Genomic DNA, 25,173 nt, shown 5'->3' with positions numbered 1-25,173 from the left:
GCGTCAGTCCTTCCAATGAACAACCAGGATTGATCTCCTCTAGAATGGACTGGTTGGATCTCCTTGCAGTCCAAGGGACTCTCAAGAGTCTTCTCCAGCACCACAGTTCAAAAGCATCAATTCTTCGGCGATCAGCTTTCTTCACAGTCCAACTCTCACATCCACACATGACCACGGGAAAAACCATAGCCTTGGCTAGACGGACCTTGGTTGGCAAAGTAATGTCTCTGCTTTTTAATATGCTATCTAGGTTGGTCATAACTTTCCTTCCAAGGAGTAAGTGTCTTTTAATTTCATGGTTGCAATCAGCATCTCCAGTGATTTTGGAGCCCAAAAAAATAAAGTCTGACACTGTTTCCACTGTTTCCCCATCTATTTCCCATGAAGTGATGGGACCAGATGCCATGATCTTCGTTTTCTGAATGTTGAGCTTCAAGCCAACTTTTTCACTCTCCTCTTTCACTTTCATCAAGAGGCTTTTGAGTTCCTCTTCACTTTCTGCCATAAGGGTGGTGTCATCTGCATATCTGAAGTTATTGATATTTCTCCCGGCAATCTTGATGCTAAATTTGGCATTTAGGCTATCACAAAAAAGAGAAAAAAGATATAATGTTACAAAATATTTTACAGAAGTTATTATCATTATTAGAAGTATATAAATGCCTTAAAAATGCTTTAGAATTTCTGATATTGATGAAAAAAAGATTGTAAGTACAAAGAGTTTATTTACTTTTTACCTCCAGATCTAGCGAAAAGTAAAGATTTGATAAATCCGCACAGAATTAAGTTGCCTTTTTCGATAATGCATCATTTGTTCAAAGCCAAATCTAAGAGTGTGAACTTCGTTATATAAAATACTTAGATGTAACTTTAAAACATGGGTTTGTGAAACCAAGGATTAGAAGACCCTCTGTAGATGTCCAGAAATTGTGATGTGCCATGTCCATGTTTTAAATTTAAACCTTGCAAAATCCTTTCAAGTTAAAAGGGCAAACTAAGGTACAGGGACATAACTTGCCTAAGATCACACACACACACACAAATAACAAAGAATTACAGTATATGGTATCTCTCCAACAACTACCAGGTGTGCAAAACATGGGTTGAAGGAAGATAAGACCAAAATCAGGGGTCAAATGAGGAAGCTCTGTCAGGAGTCCGAGTATGCACAATGCTACAGAAATACGAAAATGCATGGTCATGTTGGACACATAAAAAAGCAAAGATAAGCAAGCATGAAGGGGAGTTGCAGTGATTACAATGGGAGAGGTAAACAGAAGTCTGGCCGTGAAAACCTTGCTATTTTTTTGATGCCCAAAATAGTTTCAAGTTTATCCCACTGAGAAAGAGAGTCATTGAACAACTTTAAGCAAAGATTCTGGGGATTCTTCTAACCTATAGCAGCAAAAACTGATTTAAAGGGAATAAGGATAGACAGGGAAATCAGCTAAGAGGGACAATGCAATACACTAGGTAAAGAATTACGAGATCTTGAACTAAAGCAAGGGGAGCAAAAGCAGAAATAATAAGTAATGCTAATTAATTTATTTATGGAGGAGAGGTGAGTAAAAGAGAGACTAGCTCACTGGTAACTGAGTATATGGTAACATCTTTCATCAAGGTAGTAATGTAGAACCCAGAAACTATGACAGAAGAGTATAAGTATATATGGGATCGGGAACACTGAAGTGAAAGGGAGGGTCAGGTTGGATGACTTTGTTTGGAGATCCTAAGTTTAATTTGGTACCTGTAGAGTTTGATGGATACATCTAGTTCTGTAGAATATTAACAATGAGACGTTCGTGCGATTAGACACTAAATCACAAAAAATATTGAAAGTTGTATTCTCAACTGTGAAGATTTTTCAAATATGTAAACCCAGGCCCTACCTTAGATATTATGATTCAGAATTTCAAGGTGAAAAGGCTTAGGCTAATGAAAGCTTGCTGCTGCTGCTGCTGCTAAGTCGCTTCAATCATGTCCGATTTTGTGCGACCCCATAGACGGCAGCCCACCTGGCACCCCCTTCCCTGGGATTCTCCAGGCAAGAACACTGGAGTGGGTTGCCATTGCCTTCTGCAATGCATGAAAGTGAAAAGTGAAACTGAAGTCGCTTAGTTGTGTCCGACTCTTCACGACCCATGGACTGCAGCCTACCAGGCTCCTCCGTCCATGGGGTTTTTACAGGCAAGAAGAGTACTGGAGTGGGTTGCCATTGCCTTCTCCAGAAAGCTTAGGCTTAGGCTAATAAAAGCCAACCAACGAATCAACCAAAAAACAAACAATAAAATCCACTGATTAGTCCTAACAAAACACACCTGTAGGACCTCTGCTGGATGAATGTGCTGTGCGAAGTCACTTCAGTCACGTCTGAGTCTTTGGACTCAGTGTATGGACTGTAACCTGCTAGGCTCCTCTGTCCTTGGGATTCTCCAGGCAAGAACACTGGAGTGGGTTGCCATGCCCTCCTCCAGGGGATCTCCCTGACCCAGTGATTGAACCCATGTCTTTTGTGTCTCCTGCATTGGCAGGTTGATTCTTTACCACTAGTGCCCCCTGGGAAGCCCATAGAGCCCCTGAATCTCTAGATTAACATTGTTTCACTGTTTATGCAGACTCAAACTGTGAGTCATGACGTACTCATTGCTCATTAAATCAGTTCAGTAAATTGCAATAAATACTTTGGTGAAATTTAACACAAAAGAAAACATATCATAGTTAACTGCACAAAGATCAATATGTATTTTAATACATATATATTTGTATGAATACATTGTAGTATGTATTTATGTTCACACATGTACTGAATTATAATACAAAACTAATATTTTCTTTCACATACAAAATTTTAAAGTTGTAGATGACAGCAGAAATCAAGACAAAGTGTTAAAATTTATTTTTAAAGTCAAAGTGGTCAAATCTTGTAAAGAAAAATGAGTCAGATATGGAGACAATGATTCTACTTCTAGCTTCATTACTATACATTGTTGGTTCCTGTACAAGTCAAGATCTCCAAATACCTTTTTTTTCCTAACAGGTAACACAATAACACTTGTAAACTGCCTCATTGGCAGCAATTTAGTAAGACCATTTTTGTCAAGTGCTTTGAAATCTGAGAGAAATAGACTCTAAACAAAAATATCACATGAATTTGCTTAACTTGTGGAAAAACATTTGAAATATATTTGGAACAACTCTTCTTTGACTGATGGATTTCACTGCATAGCTTCCTCCTTCCTGTTAAGTAACAACTTTTGAATTATGTTTTATCATTCACAATGAACCTTCACTTATATAATAATTTGGCCTCCAAGTTAAGTCTGTGAAATAGGCAGGGCAAGTTGATTTAACTACATTTTACAAATGACGAAATCAGTTTCAAAGAGGTTAATTAATTTACCCAATGTAATCACTGCTAAGTCACTTCAGTCGTGTTCGACTCTGTGCGACCCCATAGACGGAAGCCCACCAGGCTCCCCCATCCCTGGAATTCTCCAGGCAAGAACACTGGAGTGGGTTGCCATTTCCTTCTCCAATGTGTGAAAGTGAAAAGTGAAAGTGAAGTCGCTCAGTCGTGTCTGACCCTTAGCGACCCCACAGACTACAGCCAACCAGGCTCCTCCATCCATGGGATTTTCTAGGCAATAGTACTGGAGTGGCTTGCCATTGCCTTCTCCGAATGTAATCACAATACTTTTCAAATATTAACATATGTTTCCAATAAAACTACAGTTGCTTTTATTTATATTCAACAAGCATGTTGTTAATTAACTAATATGAAGCTAATTATCTCATGATATTTTTCATCTGACCATCACTCAATGAAGTCAACGTAGATATATTCTCTAAATAACCCTACTTTGATAAGAAAATGTTTTCTGTCATATTATTGTTCAACTCTTACAAAAGAGATTAATGGTTGCCTACTATAATTTTCCTTCCTCCATTGCTAAAGGAACCACCCCCCTTTAATCCATGAACCTATACCTCAGAAAATTAAATTCTATACGTCAGGGGATATAATGTTATATTATATATTATTATATATAAAAAGTTGCCTTCTAAAATGTTAAGATTTTCCAAATATCACAGATGCTCTCTTAGACATTACAATTCAGTAGTTCTGAGGTGAGGCATAGGCTAACATATAGTAAGCAACCAATAAAAAATCAACCAACCTCCCAAAAATCACTGACCAGGCTTAACAAAATGCACCTACAGATCCTATCCTGGATGGATAGAATCCCAGTTCAGTTCAGTTCAGTCGCTCAGTTATGTCCAACTCTTTGCGACCCCAAGACCTGCATCATGATAGGCCTCCCTGTCCATCACCAACTGTGAGGGTCTACACAAACCCACGTCCATTGAGTCTGTGGTACTATCCAACCATCTCATCCTCTGTTGTCCCCTTCTCCTCCTGCCCTCAATCTTTCCACCATCAGGGTCTTTTCAAATGAGTCAGCTTTTTACATCAGGTGGCCAAAGTATTGGAGTTCCAACTGCAATATTAGTCCTTCCGATGAACACCCAGGACTGATCTCCTTTAGGATGAACTGATTGGATCTCCTTGCAATCCAAGGGACTCTCAAGAGTCTTCTCCAACACCATAGTTCAAAAGCATCAATTCTTTGGTGATCAGCTTTCTTCACAGTCCAACTCTGACATTCATATATGATTACTGGAAAAACCATAGCCTTGCCTAGATGGACCTTTGCTGGCAAAGTAATGTTTCTGCTTTTTAATATGCCGTCTAGGTTGGTCATGGTTTTTCTTCCAAGGAATAAGCGTCTTTTTATTTCATGGCTGCAGTCACCCTCTGCAGTGATTTTGACGCCCACCTAAAATAAAGTCCGCCACTGTTTCCACTGTTTCCCCATCTATTTGCCATGAAGTGATGGGACCAGATGCCATGATCTTAGTCTTCTGACTGTTGAGCTTTAAGCCAACTTTCACTCTCCTCTTTCACTTTCATCAAGAGGCTCTTTAGTTCTTCTTCACTTTCTGCCATAAGGGTGGTGTCATCTGCATATCTGAGATCATTAATATTCTCCCAGCAATCTTGATTCCAGCTTGTGCTTCATCCAGCTGAGCGTTTTGCTTGATGTACTCCTGCATATAAGTTAAATAAGTAGAGTGACAATATATAGCCTTGACGTACTCCTTTTCCTATTTGGAACCAGTCTGTTATTCCATGTCCAATTCTAACTGTTGCTTCCTGACCAGCATACAGATTTCTCAAGAGGCAGGTCAGGTGGTCTGGTATTCCCATCTCTTTCAGAATTTTCCACAGTTTATTGTGATCCACACAGTCAAAGGCTTTGGCATAGTCAATGAAGCAGAAATAGATGTTTTTCTGGAACTCTCTTGCTTTTTCGATGATCCAGTGGATGTTGGCAATTTGATCTCTGGTTCCTCTGCCTTTTCTAAAACCAGCTTGAACATCTGGAAGTTCACGGTTCACGTATTGTTGAAACCTGGCTTGGAGAATTTTGAGCATTACTTTACTAGCATGTGAGATGAGTGCAATTGTGCGGTAGTTTGTGCAATTGTATGGTAGTACAATTGTGTATAAAGAACTAAAGTAGGTTAATATATATATATATATATGTATGCTGCTAAGTTGCTAAGTCACTTCAGTCGTGCCCGACTCTCTGCGACCCCATAGACGGCAGCCCACCAGGCTCCCCCATCCCTGGGATTCTCCAGGCAAGAACACTGGAGTGGGTTGCCATTTCCTTCTCCAATATATATGTATACTATGCTATAATTTCTCAGCTCAGGAGTAAATCTTGAACAATTTAACCCTATTAAGGATATACCATTCTCCCTAACAACGATTGGTTTACAAATGGACATATGACCCATTCTAGACAATTCAATCTAACAAGGGTTCTCCTAAGTCTAAGGGGAGAGACTTTAGAAAGAAACACAAAGAAGAGACTGCTATTTTTTTCCTCTGGATGTTGACATATCTGAATATGACTACTGGAACTGTGATAGCTTAACTGCAACCATAGGCAGCTGGCCTGAGGACCAAGACAGTTCCATGAAGTTGTGGCAATAGGAAAGTGAGAAGAACTTTAATCTGGTGATGTTGCTGAACTGCTGAACTATTCAACTTTGGAGTCATCTTATATCAAAACTATTTACATGTTTAGCAGTAACCTTTCTCTAGAATTAAACAATTTTGAGTTATATATTTTGATACTTGTAGTCAAACCTAACCAATATCCTAACCAATAAGATTCTCATTACATTTGGTCTGTTGGTCAAATTTTCGAGACTAAATATCTTAACTGCTTTTTGTTTTACCATTTCAACAATAATATAGAAATATTCTAATTTTGCCTATGTTTTTTAAAATTCTGTTAATCAAATACTATGTTTTGTCTCTTATTTTTTCTTTAAATTGAAAGACTAATTTCCAAGACTTATTGTATATTTAGAGAACCAAAGGTTTTAAAAAATCATTCAAGAACACACTGGATGAATAATGACATCAAAAATATTAAAAATATTCATATGTTAATAATCTCTCTCAAGTCCTTAATTTTAAAAATGTCTCATTCCATACTTCTTCAGTTTACTAGGTACCATATGTGTAATAAACAACTGTTAGAAAGGAGAATACTAATCTAGCCACTGGACATAAGGAAAGTATGAATGGCCTTGGAGTGGCATCTAAAATCTTCTAAAATTTTGTTCAGAACTGCTTATATCTGTTTAGCATATTTTTCTGGTTAGACTATCCACAGCTTTTATCAGTCTCAGAGGGTTAAGAACCACTGTCTATGACAAAAAGAATCCTTTTCCTTTGTTGTTCTTGAATCAGATTAACACAAGACAACACTGTTCATTCAAATAGTGATTGAATCTCTGATTTGTCACTTCATATAAATATAGCTCATGTGCATAATTTATATATAATGCTATTTGGTGGAGGCTGAAAAATATGAGAAGCATTAGATTTTTTTCAGAAAGGAAGACATAAATTAGCCAATTGGATTTTTAGTTCTGCACCATTTTCAGAAATACAGAGTGGTTCAATTTTCTTTCCAATATTCAATAAAATAATCATATGAACAATGTAAAAAAAAATCTTTGGAATGGTACAGGATTCATAAAGTTATACCACTAAACTTTGGAAGACTAAGCCTAACACATTTATCATAGTGTCTACCATTCTGAGTTTATCTCTGTAAACTCCGTCCCAGCCCCCCAATCTCACCCATGCCATACTGGTTCCATTTATTCCTGCATTCTATCTGTAAAGGAAATATCCATCTCTCTAGAATGAAAACTTACATTTCTCTGTGCTTCCAAACATACTATTTATACCATTAACTCTTCAATGACAATAGTCTCTCCTCTTTCTTTCAGTTGTTGGCATATGTTACTCATTACTCAATGAGTAACAAAGTCACCTCCTCTGAAAAGCACCTCTTAAGAAGGGTATGACACTCACTCCTCTTTGCTTTTGTAGGACCCTGGGTGCTCATTCAACAAACTCATTCATTATTTATTCAGTGCCACTAAGCACTGGAGATGTAGCAATGATCATAACAAGATTCTTGCTCTCATGGGGATAATATTCTACTGGGAGTAAGTTGATAATAAATAACTGCATAATATATGTCAGAAAATTGAAAGTGTTAGGTGCTCAGTCATGTCCAACTCTTTGGAACACCATGGCCTATAGCTTCCAGGTTCCTCTGTCCGTAGAATTCTCCAGGCAAGAATGGGTTGTGATGCCCTTCTGTAGGGAATCATACTGAACCAGGAATTGAACCTGAGTTTCCTGCATTTCAGGCAGATTACCATCTGAGCCACCAGGGAATCCCTATATGTCAAAAGTAATAAGTCATTTGAAGAAAAAGAAATCAGGATAAACAAAGAGCAATCAGGAGATATATATATGTGTGTGTGTGTGTGTGTGTGTAAAATAGATTAAATGGGGAGAAAAATTTTCTACTGAGCTGTAATATGTGAACAAAAGTTTGAATTAAGAGAGACAGTGACTGGGGCTTCCCAGGTGGCACTAGTGGTAAAGAACCCACGTGTCAATGCAGGTAGATATAAGAGACACAGGTTCGATCTCTGGGTTGGGAAGATCCACTGAAGGAGGGTATGACAACCCACTCCAGTATTCTTCCCTGGAGAGTCCCATGAACAGAGGAGCCTGGTAGGCTGCAGTCTATGGGGTCACACAGAGCTGGACAGGACTGAAGCAACTCAGTGTGCATGCAAGCACATAGACAGTTACCACTTAGAGGAAGAGTATTCAAGGGAAAAGAAAATTCACTAGCTCATTGATAAGAGCATTTTAGAATGTTTTAGCAAAAGAGGAAGAACAAAGGAGGGGGAAGGGTTAGAGAAATGGGAGATGAGGTAGGAAAAGGAAACTTGATGTTAGCTCAGTCTCTTATAGGCTCTGGCAAGGCCTTGTGACTTTTATTTAGGTAAGATGAAAGCACTGGGCAGTTTCATAAGCTGTGACTAGACCTTATTTTTATTTCTAAAAGCTCATTCTAGTGGCTCTAGAGTATAAGCCGGTGGAGTGAGAAAGCAAGGAGACACAGAAGAGGCTACTGCGGTGGTCCAGGCTGAAAATGGGTTGTGGCAGCTTGTCCTGAGCTGACTGTAGATACAAGAAAGTGAAAACTAAGAAACAACTCTTTTGAGGAAGTTTGCTATAAAGGAGAGCAGAGAAATGCTTAACTCACTGGAGAATGTAATGAGATCAATGTATAATTATTCTATGAATAATTTACAGTATATGCTACACTGATGGAAACAATCTGGTTAAGAAACTGTGGGAATTTCCTAGGTGGTCCAGTGGTTAATATGCCTTGCAATGAAGGAGATGTGGGTTTGATCCCTGGTCAGGGAGCTAAGATTCCACATGCTGCAGAGCAGCCAAGACCACATGCTACATCTACCAAGCCCACGAGCCCTGGAGCCTGTGTCACAACTACAGTCGGTGTGCCACAATGAAAGATCCCACAACAAAGATGATGCAACAAAGATCCTGTGTGCTGAAACTAAAGCCCAATGGAGCCAAATAAATAAAGACAAGAAAAAGAAAATGTCAATGATCTGAATTGAGAGGGGCTAATTGCCAGTTCCTTTAGTAGGTAAGATGGAGTGATTCAGGATGAGAAAATAAAGGGTAGTCTCTGTGGACCAGAGAGAGTTCAAGTACCTTAACGGACTGAGATGCACAGTACTTGGGTGCAGACACAAATGACGTGGTAAACTCGGTGGTATAACTTACAGGGACAGTCACTTTGGCATCCTATACATGGGAATAAGAGAGAAGGACATTGTCAGAAATTGTCTCATATATGTAAGAGGAAACAGAGCAGAGACATATCAGGCTATCTGGACAGCTCTAAGGGGCATTTTGATATTCTGAGGGTTGAGTGTTAAATGACACCAGTCAGAATTAATATGTGTGAAATAATTATTGCAATAACAAACCACTGAATAAGCAACTGAGGAAGGAAGTGAGGACATGAATGGTAACGATAGACGGTGAAAAGGGTAGAAGCAAACGTTCAAAGAATTACTGAGGCAGGAAAACTTGAAGGAGTGGCCTAGAGAAAAAAATAGTGACTAAGGAATGGACACCTAAAACCAAAGTTTGGTGGTAGCAATGTTTTGCATGACTGTGGGATTGGGTGACTGATGGATACAAGATGGTAGGAAATGTTGTCTTGAGTTTTCTATTCTTCTTAGAAAGGGAAACATGGTGGGACTATTTTAGGCAATTCAAAGAATCCTTGTAAAAGGCCAAAGAATCACTGGAGGCTATCCAACCAGGACAAAATACAAATTACAGTGAAAATATTGATAACAAGACAGTTTCCCACTGCTGCTGGGAACCCCAGGCGTTCCTGTATACTGAAACCTGGGTTTCAATCCCAAGGTGCAGTAATTGAAACCCATACAATACTAGCTCTCCCCCAGTTACCATCACCAGAAAAATGAACTCTACATTGTGATTTCTTCTTCCTTAAATATGTCCCCTAACCAAAATCTTGCATGGAAATGTGTGATGGAATAAATCTAGATCAAATTGCTGGGCCCTAGTTGTAAGAGAAGTTTGAAAATTAGTTTCTGGAATTTACCTGGTGACTGAGAAATTCCCCAAATATTAGTGAATTTAGGAGATGCTGGGAGACTAACACTACAACAAATATAAACTATTATTTGCTGCTAGAGTCCCAGCACTTTATACAATTTTTGTTGAATAAATAGACAAGTAAACAAATAACTACTTTTTATACACTGCCATTTGTTATCTCTTTGTTTTGACCCCCTGGTCTCTACTTTAAAGGGCTTCCCTTGTAGCTCAGCTGGTAAAGAACCGCCTGCAATGCAGGAGACCTGGGTTCAATCCCTGGCTTGGGAAAATCCCCTGGAAAAGGGAAAGGCTACCCACTCCAGTATCCTGGCCTAGAGAATTCCATGGACTTTTTAGTCCATGGGGTCACAATGAGTGGGATATGACTGAGTCTCTTTCACTTTATTTCACTCCACCTTAACATCCAAAAATAAAATAAAATGAACTGTGGGTATTTTTAAAGCATTAACACTATTACCTTAAATCTCTATGATTTTTCTGTATTTTCTCTTTGGGGAACTGGGACATCTGAGCTCCTTTTTATTTCAACACAACTGTCTTAAGAAGTTGTAGATCTCTGATAGTGTTTGAAATGAAAAGAATAGAGTAAGTACTCATACACTAAACAGTTACTAATTGAGTCCCTACTGAGGTTAGTTATTCTTCTAAAGTGTTGAGCATACAGCAATGAGCAAAGATTTTAAAAATACCTGCTGATGGCATTTATAATTCTAGAAAACAGGCATGCTTTCAATATTGCAATTATCTTTAAGTGATTACACAATGAAAGCATGCTTATTGTATGACAGAAAAGCATAAGAAGAAAATGAGATCACCTTTAACAGTACTAATGCAACTCTTGTGCCTTTTGAAACACATTTCTGCCATTTTTTCCTAGTATATAAACATAAATATTTTATTATAAATGTCACATAACTATACAGTTTAATACATTGCTTTTATTCACCTAACTTTATTTTATATTTTCCTATATATTTATGTAATTTTTACATTTTTAAAAAAGTATGTATTATTCTGTCAGATAAAATACCATAATCCTTTTGTTGACCATTTAGTATCCAATCTTTCATTATGATAAACAATGCTGCAATGAACATCCTTGTACATACCTATTTGTATAGTTAACTGTTTCTTTATAATAATTTCATAAATGTGAAATTACTAGATCATAGAGTAACCATATTTTAAGAATGTCAATATATGTACCAAATTCTCCTCCAGAAAAAGATTGTACTGGGTCATTTTCAGCTGCAGTGTGTATGACAATGCCTATTTCTTATACCCTAGCAGACTCTTTTTTTTTTTTCTTTTTACTGTTAATCAACTTATGATACAGCCAGTGACTCTCACAGTAGGGAGAAAGGTAGTTGGGCAGCTGTCACTAGATGATAAGCCAACAGATTTTTCGATATGGACCATTTATTCACAAAGATTACCCTGTGCCCAGTGGGATCCTTACCTGCTTCATGCTGAGAGGAATGCCTAAGAAACTTCTGAAGGAAGAAAGGAAAAGACGAGAGCAAACGTGTCAGTAAAGCTCACACTTATGGTTATTACCAATCCATCTTTTCATTAAGAAACAATATTAATTGCAATGAAAAATCTATTCAAATAAAGCTGGTAATGACACGTACAACTTAGCTGTAAAACAAGCTTGTACCTGGTACACAAAGTGATCAAAGACACCTGGAAATGCAGTTGAGATTACATATTATACATAATTAAATAATAAACACTGAGCAACAGAGAATACATTTTCCATCTCTTGGATATAATCTGCAGAATCTAAATAAGAAATGATATTTAAGTAGATGGTCTTTTTTCTTATATATTTATTCACTTCAAAAATCATAATAGGCAGTGTTTACTAATATAAGTTAAATATCAGAAACATCACAAGCAAATAAAAATATTAGGATTAATCTCCCCATTTTACTGTTAAGATCCAATAAATTGACTAAAATTATAACTAATAAGTGGTAGATCTTGGACCTGAAATCAGCTTTATCTGATTCTGAAGCCCATATGTATGTTTAAGCTTTATGCCAAACTGTTCCCTGAGATGTGCCAATTACCACTCACCACCAGGGATAAGAGGAAGTTCCAGTAATTACTGGAAGTAAGTTCTATAATTCAGACATCTCTATTACCTAAGATCCCATGGAAATTTGCAGAGCCAAGCTGAGTTTGTGTGAACTGGGAAAATGACTCAGAATACAGTCTTTTACTGTTATTACTAGTGATGGCAGGACCCCATCTCTTTTTCTGCACAGCCTAAATCTAGTCTTTAGCCTCCCCATAGCAAGAACTGTCTATAGCCAGAACAAAGGTTAAAAATTGTTATTTTTAAGTGATAACCTGCATTTTTATAGATCCCAAACAGGTGCTGATTATGAGCTGTACCCAGGTTCCTAGGCAAAATCTTTTTGTTTCCTCTACAGTATGCCCTATTGCCTGACCTGAATTTTTTCTCATTGAACAAACCCTGTCTAGTTAGGCTACAAAAATCTGCTTATGACTTCCAATTGTCTTCAGCATATCCCATCCATTTCCCAAAGACCACACTTTCTCCAGCCTATAAACCGGTCCCCTGCTGGCACATTAACTCTGCCTTTGCTCAACAGCTTAGTTGGTAAAGAATCCACCTGCAATTCAGGAGACCTGGGTTCGATCCCTGAGTTAGGAAGATCCCCAGGAAAAGGGAAAGGTTACCCACTCCAGTGTTCTGACCTAGAGAACTGCATGTACTGTATAGTCCATGGGGTCACAAAGAGTGGTACACGACTGAGTGACTTTCACTTTCTTTTGTTCAACAGATCCAGATCTTAATATATTCTTTAAAACATGGAAGTTCACTCTGCACGTCCTCAGGATAAAAATCGAACAGCTTCTGGATGAGAGGTTGGTACTAAATAAATGTCTATAAATTTCCTCCTTTAAATGTCAGAAAAATTCTATGGTACAGATCCTTGCATTTCGGACTCTTTTGTTGACCATGATGGCTACTCCATTTCTTCTAAGGGATTCCTGCCTACATTAGTAGATATAATGGTCATCTGAGTTAAATTCTTGCTTATTTAACTTATATGCAGAGTACATCATGAGGAACGCTGGGCTGGAAGAAGCACAAGCTGGAATCAAGATTGCTGGGAGAAATATCAATAACCTCAGATATGCAGATGACACCACCCTTATGGCAGAAAGTGAAGAGGAACTCAAAAGCCTCTTGATGAGAGTGAAAGAGGAGAGTGAAAAGGTTGGCTTGAAGCTCAACATTCAGAAAACAAAGATCATGGCATCTGGTCCCATCACTTCATGGGAAAGAGATGGAAAAACAGTGGAAACAGTGTCAGACTTTATTTTTTGGGGCTCCAAAATCACTGGAGATGCTGATTGCAGCCATGAAATTAAAAGACGCTTACTCCTTGGAAGGAAAGTTATGACCAACCTTGATAGTATATTAAAAAGCAGAGACATTACTTTGCCAACAAAGGTCCGTCTAGTCAAGGCTATGGTTTTTCCCGTGGTCATGTATGGATGTGAGAGCTGGACTGTGAAGAAAGCTGATCGCCAAAGAATTGATGCTTTTGAACTGTGGATTTAGAGAAGACTCTTGAGAGTCCCTTGGACTGCAAGGAGATCCAACCAGTCCATTCTAAGGGAGATCGATCCTGGGTGTTCACTGGAAGGACTTATGCTAAAGCTGAAACTGCAATAGTTTGGCCACCTCATGCGACGAGTTGACTCACTGGAAAAGACTCTGATGCTCGGAAAGGTTGGGGGCGGGAGGAGAAGGGGACGACTGAGAATGAGATGGCTGGATGGCATCACCGACTCTGTGGACTTGAGTTTGAGTGAACTCCGGGAGTTGGTGATGGACAGGGAGGCCTGGCGTGCTGTGATTCATGGGGTTGCGGAGAGTCGGACACGACTGAGAGACTGAACTGAACTGAACTGACAGATCCTTATTTTACAGGTGAGAAAACTGAGATACAGCCAGATTAAGGAACTTCTCTAGCTGCTACATCATGGAGCCAAAACTTGAATCTAGGTCTTCCAAATCCAGTGTTTTTCCACCTTATAATACTGAGATGAAACCACTCAGGTCTAAATGCCTTTTGAAACGGAGGTAGATCTTTTCCATAGCTAATATTAGTAATTTGTCGTTGAACAAAAAGTTGCCATGCCCAGCTTTTGTGGGCAACAGTCCAAAAAAATAGACCCATGAATAAGATACATAGCCACCTTTTACCTGATCTATACTGTCATATATGAAGCATGATTAACAAATAGAAGCAGGTCAAGTCAATGCTTAATAACAGGGGGAGGAGTTGACAGATACAAAACTTAAAATGCAATGAAAAATTACAAAAGTATAAAACCTTTCTTACTGCCTTTTCATACCCCACATAGTCCCCTCAGCACAATGTCATCCCAACATGAGTCCCACACAAAAGTATTCCAATTAGTAAGAGACCTTAGCCATCTCAACATGTAAAACAGCATTCAAAAGAAATGTGGTTATATAACATGTTGTATCCTTCCCTAGTCAAGGCTGTATATTGTCACCCTGCTTATTTAACTTATATGCAGAGTACATCATGAGAAACACTGGGCTGGAGGAAGCACAAGCTGAAATCAAGATTGCCTGGAGAAATATCAATAACTTCAGATATGTAGATGACACCACCCTTATGGCAGAAAGTGAAGAACTAAAGAGCCTCTTGATGAAAGTGAAAGAAGAGAGTGAAAAAGTTGGCTCAACATTCAGAAAACTAAGATCATGGCATCCGGTCCCATCACTTCATGGCAAATAGATGGGGAAACAGTGGAAACGGTGGCTGACTTTATTTTTCTGGGCTCCAAAATCACTGCAGATGGTGACTGCAGCCATGAAATTAAAAGAATACTTACTCCTTGGAAGGAAAGTTATGACCAACCTAGATAGCATGTTAAAAAGCAGAGACATTGTTTTGCCAACAAAGGTACATCTAGTCAAGGCTCTGGTTTTTTAAGCGGTCAAGTATGGATGTGAGAGTTGGACTATAAAGAAAGCTGATCACTGAAGAATTGATGCTTTTGAACTGTGGTGTTGGAGAAGACTGTTAAGAGTCCCTTGGACTGCAAGGAGATCCAACCAGTCCAACCTAAAGGAGATCAGTCCTGGGTGTTCATTGGCAGGACTGATGTTGAAGCTGAAACTCCAATACTTGGCCATCTGATGTGAAGAGCTGGATTCATTTGAAAAGACCCTGATGCTGGGAAAGATTGAGGGCAGAAGAAGGGGACAACAAAGGATGAGTTGGTTGGATGGCATCACCGACTCGATGGACATGGATTTGGGTGGACTCCAGGAGTTGGTGATAGACAGGGAGGCCTGGCGTGCTGCAGTTTATGGGGTTGTAAAGAGTCAGACCTAACTGAGCAAGTGAACTGGACTGAACTTGCACAAACTATATAATCACTCAAGCCACTACAGGGGTTGCTTAGAAATCAAATGTGGCAGCATTTATCATATTGATCCTTGTCTACACAATGAGCTTGCATCTTTTATCCTTTAGAGCATTTTCTTAAATGTCATTCAGTATTAACCAAAGAAACAGAATAATAACATTTTCAGAATTGGAATTAGCATTTAGGTTGTTGCTAGGCATTTTAAAATGTGAAGAAAGTAGCATTTAGTCCTTGTCTGGAGAAACAGAGAAAGAGACTTTACCGATGTTCAAGTTTATCTTAGTCTAGAAAATATGCTATACTTCCTTTCTCCTATATCAAAAAATGGTCACTTACTTATCTGTTTTTAATCTGATTGAGTAATCTTTTCTATAGTTGGAATCAATGCAAAGTGCTACACCCTAGAATTTGAATTTTTTATAACTTGACTGAACCTTGGAGATTAATAAAGACACATGTGGTAAATTAAGGCCCAGAGAGGTCAAATGTACCTGATTCTACCTTTCTTTTGCTAAGTTATTTTTCCTGATCTTATTAGCAGCCTATTAAATATGCCTTCTAAGAAGACAAGTAGAACAACAATCCATGAACATGATCAGTTATTGTTCACTAACTGTGCTTGAATAAGAGGACATTAGATTAAGAATTGCTTTTCTCATCACTGTCATTTGTTGGACATTTCACTTTATCAAAGAGAAAATGTCTTTTGGGCTATTTGTTCAAAATTCTTCATACCAGTATAGCTACCCAAGTCAAATTAGTTGCTTAATTAGCATTGGAAGAGATGGATGTATTTTAAATGGCCCCCAAATACATTATGCTGCATGTAAATTTTTCTTCTTCCCTGATTCTACATTTTTATTTATAATTGGAAACTGCTAGGAGTTACATCAAGAAGATTTTAGAATTATTTCATGATTCTTTTACAGCATGGCTCCAATACATAGTAACCAATGTAAGTGTTGTTTTTTATTCCTGGTTTCAGTCAGAGCACTGCTTCTTTACAGAAATGAAACAAAAAACATTTTATGTCAGGATTGCTCTCTGTTCTCTTATCTTTCCCTTCAAAGAAAATTTTTTGCCTCCTCTCTAAATTTACTCCATTTGCTTGTACTATAAAAATAATTCCTTCCTACTTTCTATAATAATATGAATTCCATGAGTTTCTCCTTGCTGCTGCTGCTGCTAAGTCACTTCAGTCGTGTCCGACTCTGTGCGACCCCATAGACAGGAGCCCACCAGGCTCCCCCGTCCCTGGGATTCTCCAGGCAAGAACACTGGAGTGGGTTGCCATTTCCTTCTCCAATGTGTGAAAGTGAAGTCAGTCAGTCATGTCCAACTCGTAGCGACCCCATGGACTGCAGCCTACCAGGCTCCTCCATCCATGGGATTTTCTAGGCAAGAGTACTGGAGTGGCTTGCCATTGCCTTCTCCGGAGTTTCTCCTTAGTATCTTCATATTATAGGCTCTTATACTTCTTCAAAAAAGGTTCAGGTTACTCTCATTTTAAATAAACTTTTACTGATTATGTTCCATTAATTTAGTAACAACCTCTTCCTGGTAACTTTATATGACATTTTCTGACTAATCTTGACCTATTTCTTCCTGAAGATTCTTTTCTACTTTGATTTTAGGGATGATGAGGTATCTTAAATTTTTCTTCCTACTCTTCACTCTTTGGTTGGCTTTTCTTTTATATTCTTCAATTGTGTCTCAGAACTCCGTCCTTAGTTCTTTATTCTTCAATCTTTCTTCTGAGTCTTTCAATGATTAAAATCACTATCTTCAATTATCCTTTCTATATGGATGATTTCTATGTTATTCATAGAAGGCAAACATGTAAATTTTTGGTTCATTCAATGATCCCACCAACACATTCCTGATCAATACCTCTTTAGGCAGCTCTTCTACAATTGGCTTTTTCCTCCCTTCAGAGCTTAGGATCCTTCACTAGATACTCTGTGTTCTGGATAATAGATGAGGGAAAAAAAAGAGAGCATAAAGTATTATGTGGAAATGTTGTGTTTTCTCTTGGTTCTGTTTTGGACTCAGCTTGGAAGCTGCAGCCATCACTTTGAGCCCATATTATTTTAATCAAAATTCAGTGATATCATTACACTTAACTGAAAGGAAGGCTGAAGGGAGGAGTCAAACTGTACCAAGGAGCAAATGGAAAAGTGTTCTAATGAATACATGGCGATTTCCACCATGACTCTCAACTCTCAGTCTCCAGCTCTGGCTTACCCGGAGCAAGCTCTCTATTCACTGATGTTGCAGAATATCCAGACATCGTTTTATTACATTCTCTTCTGGCCCAATAAGTTTAAAATTGACTGAATCATAGATTTATAAGTCTCAGATTATCCAAGTTTCATTGTATAGGTGAGGAAAATAAGCATTCAAGTTATTAAATGAAGTACTAATGGTTATCCAAATAGTTAGTGTAGGTACTAAAATATAGATCCAGTCTCCTGATTTGCATTTGCATCTGTGTCCAGCACAAAACACGGGCTCACTGCCTTGTGTTTATCTCATTACCTTTCTCATTTTCCCCCTGTGAACACACTTTATCTTTAAAACTGTTTATATGTAAAGTATACAACATGATGCTGTTATATACATATAATAGTGAAATCATTACTATAGTCAAGCTGATTAATAATTCATGTCCTTACATAGTTACCATTTTTGTTAGTCTCTGGTAAAAAGCACCTGAAATCTACTCTTAGCAATTTTTCAGTATACAATGCAATATTATTAACTACTATCATATACTATACATTAGATCTCTAGAACATATTCCACATAACTGCAGTTTTGTACCCTATGACCAGCATCTCCCATTTTCCCCAATTCCCTGCCACTGGTAACAACCATCTTGCTCTCAACTTCTGTGAATTCAACTTTTTGTAGATTCTAAGTGAGATGATGTAGCATTTTCCTTTCTCTGGCTCATTTCACTTAGCATGATGCCTTCCGGGATCATCCATGTTGCTGCAAATGGCAATATATTCTTCTTTTTTTAAGCCAAACAATATTCCATTATACATATAGAATGGGCTTCCCAGGTGGCACAGTGGTAAAGACTCTACTTGTCAATGCAGGAGATGCAAGAGACTTGTGTTCAATCCCTGGGTTGGGAAGATCCCCTGGAGTAGGAAATAGCAACCCACTATAGTATTCTTGCCTGGGAAATCCCATGGACAAAGGAGACTACAAAGGAGACTGGTGGGCTACAGTCCATAGGCTCACAAAGAATCAGACATCACTGAGTAGAGACTAAGAAAACACACATATACATATTGAATAGAAGAGATCTTACCGTTTGCAACAACATAGATATATCATAATTTCTTTATCCATTTATCAATCAGTGGACGTTTAGGTTGTTTCTATATCTTGACTACCTTGATACAGCTGCAATAAGCATGGGAGTACAGATATCTGAGATACTGATTTCATTCCCTTTAGTTAAAAACCCAGAAGAGGGATCAATGGATCTCCCAGTAGTTCTATTTTTAAACTTTTGAGGAATTTCCATTCTGTTGTCCTTAATAGCTTTATAACCTAAATTCCCACCAACAGTGTACAAGGGTTCCTTTTTCCCTTGTGTCTTAGGCTCACTTTGATCAATTGGGCCATCTTGATTCATTTATCTAACTACTCTGGAAATCCTTGGATAATCACTTCAACTGTACCAATGTTTCCATTAGTTTAAGTTCTCTTTTCTCCCTTGTTGTTCTGCCAGTGTTAATTCCAGCACTTCATCTGCCAATTAGGCCCATTATGAAGGCTGTCATCTTAGCTGAACTTTACTATCAATCAGAAATCATTTTAATTTTACTTACAGTCACTGCTCAAATCTCTCAAGTTCTTATTTGCATGTCTCTCTCTCTTAACTGGTTCCTTCATCATACCTTTACTGAGGTACTGCTACACGTTTAATCTTCTACCTAGCACGTATACAGAGGTCCTTGACTTCAAGGATCTTATTATCTTACAAAATAAACTGTAGGATTAAAACAATGTCAGATAAAAATAATGGAGCAGAGAAGTAAATATATAGAATCAAATAAACAAAAACAACCTCTAATAACATTTGGTTCCTGTTTTAACAGAGGGATTAAATAAATTTCATTAATAAAAAATGAAATAACCCTGCAAGGGAGAGTCAGGAAAATTCTGACAGAAGAAGTGGTGTTTGATTTGGAAGTTTAAAGATAGCCAGAGGAGCACGGAAAGATGGCTGAGGAATAGGACAGGGCGACACTTTCTCCCCCACAAAATCAGCAAAAGACCATTTGAACGCTGAGTAAATCCCTCAAAACAACTTCTGAATACCGGCAGAGGACATCAGGCACTCAGAAAAGCAGCCGATAGTCAAGGAAAGGAGGTAGGAAATAGTATAAAAGATAAAAAGAGAGACAAAAGAGGGAAGGACGTAGCTCTGTACCGGAAAGGGAGGCTTTAAAAAAAAAAGAGAGAAGTTTCCAAACACCTGGAAACACGGGTGAGTAGAACCTCAGAGGGCCGCATAACTGGGAGACAAAAGAAATAAATAATTAAAACTCAAAGACTAAGTGCCCAGAGGAAACTCTCAGCAGAAAAGCAGCGCAGATGCCCGCGCCCCCCACTAGCAGGCGGGGGCTGGGCAGGGAGGCGCGGGCAGCGGCGCTTAGAGGGAGAACCGGCTGCAGCGCTTAGAGGAAGAACCGGGCTTGAAAGCCCCAGGGCAAACTGAGGGCGTGAACTTAAAATAACAAAAGCAGACGCTGCAGCTAAAAGGCTACAAAAAGCCTGCGAAAAGCCCCAACCCAGGACTCCGCCAGCCCCGCCCACAGAACAGGGCACTAAGCAGAGCAAGCCAGCAGCGGGCGGCCCATCCCCCAGCCCCTGCCGACGTGGGCAGGGAGGGCAGCCAGAGCTGAGGCAGGGGCAGCCGCGGCTCCAGAGAGGCTTCCCGTGCCAAGCTACAGGCAGGCTTCCTTGCTGGCCAGGACTTCTTGGGTTTGGGCCGGTCAATATCCACCTGAGAAAGTGTGCCGGTTGTACTCCCAGAAAACTGAGCAGTAGGGACCGGGAAGGTGAAAAGTCACAGTGACTGCGCTCGCCAAATGCCTGGTCACCTGAGCTGCTTGGACCGGGGAAGGCACAAAACGCAGGCCCAGCCAAGTCTGCACCTTTGTGGAGTACCCGAGGACCTGAACCTGAGCCACTCAGACCTGGGAAGTGCATGCAACCCAGAGCCAGCTGCGGACAGCTCCCAGCAGAGCAACCTAGAGCCTAAGCAGCATAAACAGGGAAAACACACACGCCTCGAGCGGGAGCATTCCCAGTGTAGCCGAGACACTGCGAGCACTCCCCACAGACGCCAGGGATATTTGTTAGCTGCGTTCCTCCCTTTCCATAGCAGGACTGAACAGGTGAGCCGGGGGAAAAAAAAAGTGTCCACCTCCGCATCCTGGTGTCAGGACGGAAATTAGACACTGAGGAGACCAGAAAACAGAAGAGCTTTTTCAACAGAAGAAACTGCCTTGGAAGTAACAGAGGGAGAAGCCTTGAGCCTACTGCAAGAATAAGACTGAAAACCAGAGGCAGAGGCGTAAGTCCAAATCCTGAGAACACCAGAGATCTCCTGTTCCAGAGAACAATAATTGATAGGTACTCATCAAATGCCTCCATACATACACTAAAAACAGGCACCACCCAAGGGTCAACAGGTTTCAGTGAAAGACATACTATGCAAACTATCCAGCAACACAGGAGAATAGCACTGAGCTTCAATATACAGGCTGCCCAAATCCACTCCAAACCCACTGACATCTCAAACTCATTACTGGACACTTCATTGCACTCCAGAGAAGAAATCCATCTCACCCCCCAGAACACTGACACAAGCTTCCCTATCCAGGGAACCTTGACAAGTCACCCGTCCAACCCCACGCAGCAAGGAAACTACATAATAAAGAGAACTCCACAAACGGCCAGAAGAGGGAAAGGCCACCCTGAAAACAGCAATATAAGCAAGATGAAGAGGCAGAGAAATACCCAGCAAGTAAAGGAACAGGATAAATGCCCACCAACACAAACAAAAGAGGAAGATATAGGGAACCTACCTGATAAAGAATTTCGAATTTTAATTGTGAAAATGATTCAAAATCTGGAAAGCAAAATGGAGTTACAGATAAATAAACTGGAGGAAAAGATTGAGAAGATGGAAGGAAAGTTCAATAAGGAATTAGAGGAAATAAAAAAGAGTCAATATATAACGAATAATACAATAGATGAGATCAGAAACACTCTCGAGGGCACAAACAGTAGACTAACGGAGGCAGAAGACAGGATAAGTGAGCTAGAAGATAGAATTATAGAAATAAATGAAACAGAGATGGAAAAAGAAAAATGAATTAAAAGAAATGAGGACAATATTAGAGACATATGGGACAATATTAAACGCCCCAACATTCGAATCATAGGAGTCCCAGAAGAAGACAAAAAGAAAGACCATGAGAGAATACTTAAGGAGATAATAGTTGAAAACTTCCCTAAAATGGGGAAGGAAATAATCACCCAAGTCCAAGAAACACAGAGGGTCCCTAACAGGATAAACCCAAGGTGAAATACTCCAAAGCACATATTAATCAAATTAACCAAGATCAAACACAAAGAACAAATATTAAAAGCAGAAAGGGAAAAACAACAAATAACACACAAAGGGATCCCCATAAGGATAACAGCTGATCTTTCAGCAGAAACTCTTCAGGCCAGGAGGGAATGGCAAGACATACTTAAAGTGATGAAAGAAAGTAACCTACAGCCCAGATTACTATACCCAGCAAGGATCTCATTCAAATATGAAGGAGAAATCAAAAGCTTTACAGACAAGCAAAAGCTGAGAGAATTCACCATCACCAAACCAGCTCTCCAACAAATACGAAATTATCTTCTCTAGACAGGAAACACAGAAAGGATATATAAACTCGAACCCAAAGCAATAAAGAAAATGGAAACAGGATCATACTTATCAATAATCACCTTAAACGTAAATGGGTTGAATGCCCCAACCAAAAGACAAAGCCTGACTGAACGGATACCAAAACAAGGCTCCCATATATGTTGTCTACAAGAGACCCACCTCAAAACGAGGGACACATACAGACTGAAAGTGAAGGGCTGGAATAAGATATTCCATGCAAATAGAGACCAAAAGAAAGCAGGGGTAGCAATACTCATATCAGACAAAATAGATTTTAAAACAAAGGCTGTGAAAAGAGACAAAGAAGGAAACTACATAATGATCAAAGGATAAATCCAAGAAGATATAGCAATTATAAATATTTATGCACCCAACATAGGAGCACCACAATATATAAGACAATTACTAACAAGTATGAAAGGGGAAATTAACAATAACACAATAATAGTGGGAGACTTTAATACCCCACTTACATCTAATACCCCACTAAACAGAAAATTAACAAGGAAACACAAACTTTAAATGATACAATAGACCAGTTAGACTTAATAGATCTCTATAGGACATTTCACCCCAAAACAATGAATTTCACCTTTTTCTCAAGTGCACACGGAACCTTTTCCAGGATAGATCACATCCTGGGCCATAAACCTAGCTTTGGTAAATTCAAAAAAATTGAAATCATTCCAAGCATCTTTTCTGACCACAATGCAGTAAGATTAGATCTCAATTACAGGAGAAAAACTGTGAAAAATGCCAACATATGGAGGCTGAACAACACGCTGCTGAATAATGAACAAATCATAGAAGAAATCAGAAGAGAAATCAAAATATGCATAGAAATGAATGAAAATGAAAACACAACAACCCAAAACCTCTGGGACACTGTAAAAGCAGTGCTAAGGGGGAAGTTCATAGCAATACAGGCACACCTCAAGAAACAAGAAAAAAGTCAACTAAATAACCTAACTCTACATCTAAAGCAACTAGAAAAGGAAGAAATGAAGAACCCCAGGGTTAGTAGAAGGAAAGAAATAGTAAAAATTAGGGCAGAGATAAATGCAAAAGAAACAAAAGAGACCATAGCAAAAATCAACAAAGCCAAAAGCTGGTTCTTTGAGAGGGTAAATAAAATTGACAAACCACTAGCCAGACTCATCAAGAAACAAAGGGAGAACCAAATCAATAAAATTAGAAATGAAAATGGAGAGATCACAACCTAAAAAACAGAAATACAAAGGATTATTAGAGAATACTATCAGCAATTATATGGCAATAAAGTGAATAACCTGGAAGAAATGGACAAATTCCTAGAAAAGTACACCTTGCCAAAACTGAACCAGGAAGAAATAGAAAATCTGAACAGACCCATCACAAGCATGGAACTAGAGGAAGTAATCAGAAATCTTCCAGCAAACAAAAGCCCAGGTCCAGACGGCTTCACAGCTGAATTCTTCCAAAAATTTAGAGAAGAGCTAACACCTGTTCTACTCAAACTCTTCCAGAAAATTGCTGAGGAAAGGAAACTTCCAAACTCATTCTATGAGGCCACCATCACCCTAATCCCAAAACCTGGTAAAGACCCCACAAAAAAAGAAAACTACAGGCCAATATCACTGATGAACATAGATGCAAAAATCCTGAACAAAATCCTAGCAATCAGAATCCAACAACACATTAAGAAGATCATACATCATGACCAAGTGGGCTTTATCCCAGGAATGCAAGGATTCTTCAATATCCAAAAATCAATCAACGTAATACACCACATTAACAAACTGAAAGATAAAAATCATATGATTATCTCAATAGATGCAGAGAAGGCCTTTGACAAAATACAACATCCATTTATGATAAAAACCCTCCAGAAAGTGGGAATAGAAGGCACATATCTCAACATAATAAAAGCTATATATGACAAACCCACAGCAAACATTATCCTCAATGGTGAAAAACTGAAAGCACTTCCCCTAAAGTCAGGAACAAGACAAGGGTGCCCACTCTCACCACTACTATTCAACATAGTTCTGGAAGTTTGGGCCACAGCAATCAGAGCAGAAAAAGACATAAAAGGAATACAAATTGGAAAAGAAGAAGTAAAACTTTCACTGTTCGCTGATGACATGATCCTCTATACAGAAAACCCTAAAGACTCTACCAGAAAACTACTAGAGCTAATCAATGAATACAGTAAAGTTCAGTTCAGTTCAGTTCAGTCGCTCAGTCGTGTCCGACTCTCCGTGACCCCATGAATCACAGCACGCCATGCCTCCCTATCCATCACCAACTCCCGGAGTTGCAGAATATAAAGTCAACACAAAGAAATCCCTTGCATTCCTATACACTAATAATGAAAATAGAAAAAGAAATTAAGGAAACTATTCCATTCACTGTTGCAACGAAAAGAATTAAATACTTAGGAATATATCTACCTAAGGAAACAAAAGACTTGTACATAGAAAACTATAAAACACTAGTGAAAGTAATCAAAGAGGACACTAATAGATGGAGAAATATACCATGTTCGTGGATTGGAAGAATAAATATTGTGAAAATGAGTATACTACCTAAAGTAATTTATATATTCAATGCAATC

The sequence above is a fragment of the Moschus berezovskii genome, chromosome 4 (assembly GCF_049115385.1).
Source record: "Moschus berezovskii isolate FMDL1 chromosome 4, NW_MosBer_1.0, whole genome shotgun sequence".
Classification (NCBI taxonomy): domain Eukaryota; kingdom Metazoa; phylum Chordata; class Mammalia; order Artiodactyla; family Moschidae; genus Moschus; species Moschus berezovskii.
This window is presented reverse-complemented; position numbering follows the sequence as displayed.